We start from the raw sequence: 8,101 nt of genomic DNA, 5'->3' as shown, positions 1-8,101 counted from the left end.
ATTTTCTAAGTATGAATTTTGGCTAGAAAAAGTTATGTTTTTGGGTCATGTAATTTCAAAAGATGGAATTTTTGTGGAACTTGCTAAAGTAGAAGCAGTATTAGAATGGAAACAATCTAAGAATATTACAGATATTCAAAGTTTTCTTGGACTTGCAGGATACTACCAAACATTCATTCAAGATTTCTTCCGTATAGCATCACCGATGACCAGACTTCTGAAGAAGGGTGTGAAATTTGATTGGGATGCTAAATGTGAAGAAAGCTTCCAAATTTTAAAAGAAAAGCTCACTACATCTCCAGTACTAACTCTACCCTCATAACAAGCCAGATTTGAGGTATATACATATGCTTTCGGTACCGGTCTGGGTTGTGTATTGATGCAGCATGGAAAAGTTATTGCTTATGCATCAAGACAATTAAAAAATCATGAGAAGAATTATCCAACCCATGACTTAGAACTTGCGGCAGTTGTTTTTGCATTAAAAATTTGGAGACATTATTTATATGAAGAACAATAAGAATAAAAATTGGCTTGCATGAGTGGTAGAGTCTGGGTCGATCTCAGGGAATGGGAAAATACTTTGTATTCAAGCAAACAGTTAACTACTCTTTATTGCCTTGAAAATAATAATTAATTAACTAAATGAGAGAGTGTTGCCTCTGCAGAGGGCTTAAACAAATAAAAAATAAAGTGCCTTATTACAGACCTAAATTAAATAAAACCCTAAGCTAAAAAGAAGAGAAAAGTCTTCAGTGCTTTGAGTCTTTAGTCCCCTTGAGGTTATGCTTGTTTTCTTGAACTTTTGCTCTCTCAGGGCTTCCTGAAAGGCTTTCTAAGGGGCCTTTTGAGGAGACCTTTTAGGGACCTCAGAGGGCTCTTCGAGGGTGCTTTCGAGGGCTCACCGCACGTCTAAATGCTTTCCTGTAAAAATAAATAAACAAAACACAAAGATGCTACGAAAAACTATAAAAATATTAAGGGTTAGTTTTACGAAAAATTATAAAAATATTAAATAAACTATAAAATAACACCACTAAAAGACAAAATAACATAACTAATTTTATAACTAACTAAGAACTAACATGAATCAACTAACTAAAAGATAAATTAGCATAACTAATTAACTAACTAACAAGAAACAAGAAAATAATCATGAAATTAACTAATGCAAATAACAACAAATAAACTAAACTAATTAACTAATAAAAGAAAATGTGAACTATAAAATAAACTAAATTAATTTAACTTACATGTTATATACTAACCAAATTCTAAAAAGGAATTTAATAAACTAATTAAGCAAGCAATCAACAAATTAACTAAACCAAAATTGATAATTTAATTCAATAATAAAAATTGGCTAATGTAATTTAAATACTTTAAATTAACTAATTAATTTCTAATTAATCTATTGACATAAACTGAACTTAATTAAATTTAATTTATGTAAAAAAATCAGATTTAACATGAAGGTAAAACTAACTACTTGCTGGAATTTAAATCTACCTAAATCGACTAATTAAGAAATTTGAAATAATTTAATCTAATAAACACCAAAAATAAAGAACATGATCAAAAATAAATATACCCTAAATCTGAACCTAAACTGAAGTAAAACTCACAAAAAATATAAAACTACTCTATGTTAGATCTACCGATTTGATTAAAATAATCTTAGTCTATGCGTAAACCAAGAAAAATGGCTAAACCAGATTAAGCTATATTTTTTTCCCTTTTTATATTTTAGATGCTGAATCTAAACTAATCTAATATGAATATGATGAATATGCAATGATCAAACGAAACTATATGCAATGATATGATTTATGCTATGCAAAACTAAACTACGGTGAAACGGGGGAGAAGAAGCAAACCGTACGATCTGCTTCAACCGAAAGGGTTGAGAAGAGGAAGTGGTTTTTCTCTCTGAGCTGCATGTACCTCCGTCGACCAAGGCAAGAAGAATCGGCGATAGAAAAATGTTAGAAGCAAGATGAATCAAAGGGAGAAAGAAAGAGATTGAGGGAGAACTGGTTGAGAATGAAGAGGAGGAAGGAGAGAAGAGAAGAGAAGAGGGAGAATAGGCATGCTTTTTCTCAGAAGGGAAAAACATGGGTTTATGCTGGAAAAAGACTATTTATAATACAAATATTAGGTTTACACGTGTTTTATGGAAGTTCATAAAATTTTTAGAAATTCCAAAACAAGTCTTCCTCAAAAACGTGTTTTTCAAAAGAGGTTTTTTCTAAACTAATTAAAATTAGTAACTACTCTTCTAATCTAATTAAACTATAAATTAAAAACTCCTAAATTAAATAAAATACTGAAAAATGCAGGTCAAGCTTTGAAATTGGTGATTTTCTGATAATTTTCATTTTAATGTAGTTTCTCAAAACTAATGATAAAAATAGGTTTTTAATGTGATTTTTCTATGGATCATGCATAAAATAAGATGAATAAACTGTAAAATATATGCATGATCAATTGTCTTATCATTCAACATGCTTTAAATGTTATGTGAATGTTGTAGTTGTGAATGTTGAAGTTATAGTGGATGTAGTTATAGATGGATGAAATAAGAGATATAGTAGTGTGTATAAATGTTTTGCATATTGTGTTTCTTGTAGAGTTTTATTTGTAAATATTAGAGTTATAAAAGGTTTGAAGAAAGAAATATATTAGTGTATGTATGAATGCTTTGCATATTATGTTTCTTGTAGGGTTTCAATTATAAATGTTGGAGTTATAGAAGATTGAATAAAGAAATATAGTAGTGTATGTATGAATGCTTTGCATGTTGTGTTTCTTATAAGGTTTCAATTGTAAATGTTAGAGTTATAGAGGGTTGAAGGAAGAGTTATAGTAGTGTGTGTATGAATGATTTGCATGTGTTTTTTGTTGAGTTTTAATTGTGAATATTGGATTTATGAATGATGTAGTTATAGAAGGTCAGTAGTGTGTGTATGAATGAATGAATGTATAAGCAGATTTTATTGTCAATGAATGATTTGATTCATAAATGAATGTATAAGCAGGTTCATGAATGAACCAAATAATAAATGAATGTATGAACATGTTCATAAATGAATGTATAAGCAGGTTTATGAATGAATGGACGAATGGGTATATATTATTAAATGTATAAGTGGGTTCACGAAAGAATATTTTTAATGTATATAATATTGAATATATAAGCGAGTTCACGAATGAATAAATAAACATGTATATAATATTGAATGTATAAGCAAGGTTGATGAATGAACATATATATATTATTGACTCTATGTATGAGTAGGTTATGAATAAATAAATGTATATATGAACAGATTGATAACGAGAAAAAAAAATCTTAAATAGCCAGTAAAGTTAATTTTTTTGGTGCATTTTTCGTGCTAAAAAATATCACTTTACTGGCATGAAAAATATGCCAAAAAATTTTATTGGTGCAAAAAATGCACCAGACAAGTTTTAATGGTGCAAAAAAAAATTGCACCAATAAAGATGATAATTTTTAATTAAAAATATAAAGAATATCTTTACCAACACCATATTAGTGCCATTAAAGAGATTTTTATTGGTGCAAATTTAGCACTAATAAAGACAATGTTTATTGGTGCGACCATTTAGCATCGGTAAAAGCTATAGGGACGTGACCTATAGCACACTTACTGACTTATTGTTGGGGCGATTTTCATGCCAATAAAAGTGGAATTTTTTGTAGTGTTGCTCCATGCCTTGTAGAAGCTAAAAAACTTACAGGCTTGTTAATGGCAGCCAAGTCATCACAGAGCATTTTGAACTGGTGCTTCTATATTTTTCAGGCAACTTCTAAATTAGTCTTGGGAAGGTTTCTATGGTACCGACAGTCCCTTTCTCTTGTAGCAGGGGAAAGGGTGGTTCAGAGTATGGCGCTGGTGGTTATTTCTAACCTGGTGGACAGTTTGATCATTCAGAGAGCGGTTCACATCTGGATTAAGCTCAAATGGCCACAGAGGAATTACAATCCGCCAGGAGCAAGAAATCTAGGTTCCCTGCTAAACCAATCGTTTGATCAGCAACATTAATTTTTTGTACAAATGGTTTTTGTCTCGCTTTGTGAGTTGCTGTTGGGTTGTCTTGTTTGCCTGGCTGTCTGTTAGGTCATGGCTCAGGTATGGTCACTTCACTTATCTTGTTTCCTCGGGTGATGTCCCGTTAACCTTTACATTCAATGATATTTCTCCGCCTGTCAAAAAGATGATGGAGACAGCTACACCCGTTTTCATTATAACTTTTACAGCTATTACAAGGAGCAACATGACCATAGACGATTCACCGATCCACTATTTTAAGTTTTATTGTTATTCAGTCTTCACCAATAATCGCCACATGAACAGCTGCCACCCTTAAAATGATGAAAGCGGTTTGTGTCCCTAACAATGATTTCCCGCTCCACAATCTTAGATATCAACTTGGTAGCACTGTGGCAATTTGCACAGACTCTGAGGTTCTTGCTGACCCTAATGGTGGTTCCTGCAGCCGTATTGATGATCCCAAATGCTATCGCCAACATTTCACTATGAATTTGGTTTTTCAATGGAGAGTCCAGATCACCAAGCACAGTGTTCCTTGGTGTTTCAGAGCACACTTCCTCCATTCGTGCTGCTAAAGTCTTCAACATAGAATGAATCTCTACAAATTGGGGGTGTGATGAATTTCCCACCAGAAAAGTATGAATACTCCTCTCATGCTCTATAAAACTGCACCCAGGAACCTTTGTTAATCCTTTGTCTTTCATCACAGTTCTGGGTCTCCCCACATCGTCCCATCTCCCGGCATCAGCATATATATTCGAAAGACAGACAAAATGCCCAGTATCTCTAGTCTGTAGCTGAAATAGCTCTTGCGCTGCAACTTCCCCAAGATCGGGGTTCCGATGAATTCGACAAGCACCAAGAAGCGCCCCCCATACGTACGTGTTGGCTGTTATTGGCATCGATTTGATGAAATTGAATGCCTCCTGCAAACGGCCAGCACGACCCAAGAGATCAACTGTACATGCATAATGCTCAACCCCAGGTACGATGTTATGCTCTGAAGACATGGATCTGAAGCATTTTAGCCCATAATCGACAAGGCCAGCATGACTGCACGCGGAAAGGAGCAAAACAAAAGTTACATAATCCGGTTTGACATTGGTTTGCAACATCTCAGAGAAAGCCTTGACCACATTGTTGCCACGCCCATGAACGCCGTATGCAGTAATCAAAGCGCCCCATGAAACAACGTCGGGTCTCCCTATCAGGCTAAATGCTCGATGAGCCATGGCTATACTTCCGCACTTGGAGTACATGTCTATAAGGGCAGTTCCCAAGATGGTATTGAATTCTACCCTATTTCTGATTACAAAATCATGAACGCACTTGCCGTGATCCAAAGCGCCCAGGTGGGCACAGGCGGAGAGAATGGCAACAACCGTGAAAGCGTCGGGCGAGACCAGGTTCCCCGAGAACTGCATCTGGCGAAGCAAGCTCAATGATTCCTCAGCACGACCGTTCTGCGCATATCCAGCAATCATCGAATTCCAAGAAACCAAGTCTCTGGCAGGCATTTCATCAAACAACTGGCGTGCGTCGTCCATAAGACCCGATTTCGCATACATGTGCAAGAGGGCTGTTCCCATGTACACATCGGTCTCCATCCCGATGACAATGACGCGACAATGGGTTGCCCGGCCCACGGAAGACTCCGACAACTGGGCGCATGCTTTGAGAACGAACGGGAAGGTGAACTTATCGGGCGCGGTGCCATGGCTGAGCATCCGGGAGTAGAGGTTCAGAGCCTCTAGGTTGCGTCCATTCTTGGCATAGGCCCTGATGATGGCGTTCCACATGAAGACGTGCTTCTCCCTGCCCTTGTCAAAGACGAGGCGGGAGAGCGAGATGCCACCGTAGAGCGAGTAGGAGGTAATGAGCTTGGCAGCCAAGAGGTTGCTGTGCTGAAGTCCAGTTACCAAGAGTTGGGAATGGACCTGACGCACAGATGCTAAGCTGGGAGAGGAAGTGAGCAATGACGCGAATCTGTCCACCAAGAATCGTTTGTAGGCAGCATGTTCGTGATTATAAACCGCCTCGGCATCGGTCACGACGATGGGCTCATTCCACTGCCAAAGAAATCGCAGGCGGCTGCGAAGCTCAAAACCCACGACGACGACGTTTTTCGCTACTCGTGGAGCTGCAAGGGCAACGCTCATCGATTTTGATTCCAAAGAAAGCAAGAGCAAACTGATGAAGATGACCCTTGTGACATCACCGTTAATAGCTGAAAGCATCAGATCAATCAATAGTTCACTTCAAGTAAGTGCGAACCAGCCGCCACCTCCACCCTCTCCCCTTCCCGGCCGCCGCCGTCCCCATTGCGTTTCCTTCACAAATCACGATAGAGGAATTCCCCTGCATTATTTGATTTTGATCAGTGCATGCACTTTAGAAGGAAGCTAGGCTTTCCATGAGAAGTAGTCCTTTCTCACAGAACGCGAACCTAATAACTACTAATATTTGACCTTGTCCAAATTCAAGCAGAAACGTTGTTGAGATTCAAAAATGAACGTGGCCTACCCCCATTCAGCTTGCTTTTAAATGTAAGGTACATATAAACCTGACGCTCACGCGTGGTTAGGATTCGGCATGACGATAGACGCTCTCATAGTTTTCTTTCTTTCTTTCTTGCTTGCAGAGCTTATAAAAGTTTTTGGCTTCTAACCATGAAACAACCACCGCTGAAGGTTTTACTTTCAAGCCACCAATGGCTTCGGAGCTTCATGTCGTCAAGCCTTTCCTTCAAACCACTCAGTAGTTTGATTTTTGAATCCTATTAAGGATTCAGCAGTTTCAGGCCGTAAATCGATTCTAAGATTTGACGTTCAGTGGCTTTTTGCTTGAGCCCGCTAAACAATGGCCTTATTGAGTTTTCAGGTATTTTTCTTATACCACAAAATAGCATCATGCAGCCTCCACTTGATGTGGTTGCACAATCAGAATATTTCTTGATTATTTTCATTTTCTGTTTGCTACCCAAAACATGCTTTGCGATTGTTATGAAATGCCACCTATACGCTTAGTATTGTCATATTTCAACCCAAATAACTAATTCATCACAATTTGACTTTTAATTAAAATTATAAGGTCCAACTTCGCTCACCTGCATAAAAAAAAAAAAGAATGGCCAAACCCCGTTTGACCAATAAAGACTTTACATTCTTGAACATAAAGCGCAAGGCGTTCATATCCAACTTACATTATTATAACTTTATCTGAAATTGAGGACTGAGCATTGTGGTTGAATTGAAATGAAAGCAATCTTATGTGATTTACATAAAAGATTAAGATAAACTGTTTCTAGAGCCTATTATTAAAACAATACTGATCTAGTTCATACTAGAAAAGTAGCAATGCACACGCACCAACACCATAAAGATACAAAATAAACCCCTGTAGGTGCTGTCGACATTGCCAGGAGGCTCACAGTCTGATTATAAGCATTACAGTGGATGTATTGAAAAAACGCTTAGATCCTGCACGAGGTATGGCATGCCAAAATTAATACACGGGTATCATGGTAGATATGGCTTAAAATCTGAGCACGGATTCTGGTGGTGATAGAGTTGCTCTCATTCCCGTTTTCTTGTGATATATTCCAAACGATCCAACCAATTGTCCTCTGTTACAGCTTGATCCCATCGCTTTTGGAACAACTCAAGTTCTGCCGTTGATTGCCTCCTGATCTACACTCCATAATGTGGATAACGGATGAGAAGGAGGCTAGCAAACACTGATGGTAGCTACTCAGGCACATAGAGTAGCAAAAAGATGCAACAAAAGAAGCATTGAACACATTTATGTTTTTCATATGAGCTAACAAGCAATAGAAAAGGGGTTAACAAGCATAAATGTATAGCGTATGGCACTTCCGAAAGGGACATCAGAATATAATCCAGGATAAACATAATTTGTCATCTCTTACATGGGATCTCAAATCAATGGATTTGTCCCTTGGTCTCTGCAGATGATTAAAAGCTGTGTAAGTTTTACATTAAAAATGCAATAGAGCAAAAGTAGAA

General features: G+C 37.2%; 1 pseudogene across 1 annotated transcript; it reads right to left on the bottom strand.

Moving 5' to 3' along the window:
- Positions 1-4,247: 4,247 nt before the first annotated feature.
- LOC149818253 (putative pentatricopeptide repeat-containing protein At3g49142 pseudogene) lies at positions 4,248-6,738 on the bottom strand (annotated as a pseudogene). Its single transcript, XR_016427281.1, has 2 exons — positions 6,600-6,738; positions 4,248-6,434 (listed from the first exon to the last, which is right to left on the bottom strand). The product of XR_016427281.1 is annotated as a putative pentatricopeptide repeat-containing protein At3g49142 pseudogene (transcript).
- Between the last annotated feature and the right edge of the window lie 1,363 nt (positions 6,739-8,101).

The sequence above is a fragment of the Nuphar pumila genome, chromosome 13, assembly GCF_984573655.1.
Source record: "Nuphar pumila chromosome 13, dmNupPumi1.hap1.1, whole genome shotgun sequence".
NCBI lineage: Eukaryota > Viridiplantae > Streptophyta > Magnoliopsida > Nymphaeales > Nymphaeaceae > Nuphar > Nuphar pumila.
This window is presented reverse-complemented; position numbering and strand designations above follow the sequence as displayed.